This window comes from Piliocolobus tephrosceles, unplaced genomic scaffold (assembly GCF_002776525.5).
Source record: "Piliocolobus tephrosceles isolate RC106 unplaced genomic scaffold, ASM277652v3 unscaffolded_334, whole genome shotgun sequence".
NCBI lineage: Eukaryota > Metazoa > Chordata > Mammalia > Primates > Cercopithecidae > Piliocolobus > Piliocolobus tephrosceles.
Window position 1 is genome coordinate 249,271 of NW_022316976.1, and position 1,207 is coordinate 250,477.

A 1,207-nucleotide genomic window follows, 5' to 3' on the forward strand; every position below is an offset into this window, starting at 1 on the left:
AATGCAGATGTGCAAAAGGAATAGAATATAAGCCACTAAGCATGCAAAGGATCACCACTATGCACCTAAAAATATGACATTTTTGGGTCGGGCAGGGTGGCTCATGCCTGTATTCCCAGCACTTTGGGAAGCCAAGGTGGGTGGATCATGAGGTCAAGAGATGGAGACCATCCTGGCCAACATGGTGAAACCCTGTGTCTACTAAAACTACAGAAATTAGCTGGGTGTGGTGGCATGCAGCTGTAGTCCCAGCTGCTTGCGGAAGCTGAGGCAGGAGAATCGCTTTAATCCAGGAGGTGGAGGTTGCAGCGAGATCGTGCCACTGCACTCCAGCCTGGCCATAGAAAGAGAGTCTTCATCTCAAAAAAAAAAAAAAAAAAAAAAAAAAAAGATATTCTTGCCACCCATGGGAACAAGTGCGAAAGTGCTCTAATGAAGCAAAAAGTTGTTCTTCTGCTGGCTTTGGGGTTAACAAATGTTATCACTTTGGCCTCTGAGATAACAGTACATATTGCAATTTTTATATGAAAAAGGTTAAATATTTAATAGCTATAAATCAAAGTTTGATGTAAAACAGTATTTCCATAAGTTTTTTCATCATTTGAATGATTGGAGCCCATTCCATTTGTTCTCCTTCTCTGCAAAAATAAATCAGAAAACAAGTCTTAACTTTCCCTAGTAGTCTTCAAAACACAGATATGCTTGGTAAAATTTCGTGAGCTTTAAATTATATAAATGGACATACATTTAAGATCTCACAAATATTTGAGCAAAGAAAATATCATGACAAAGTGACATTGGTAGGGGACATTGTTTACTTCATGGACACCAACTTGCATTCCTTTATTTGATAACATGTTGTTTTCCCCTTGGGGATGATGCATACAGTTTTGTGCCACTAACTGTGTTAGAAAATGGGAAAGATCCTTGCTCTTACCTTGTCAATTCTGCCAGTGGTTAATTACATGACTTAACCTTAACAACAACAAAAATCCGCTCCACTTTTAAGAGACTCTGAATGATAAGTGAGGTTTGCAAGAACAGAAGCAATGACAAGAGTGAGATAATCTCAATAGAAACACAGAAATTCCTGCACCAGACTGACCTTACTGTGAAGCGCTTTCTGTAGAACCCAAAGTTACATTGATTATTGAATGGCTGCAAATCCGGTTCTTTCTTCCACGCTCAAAATTTTGAATAATGTTGA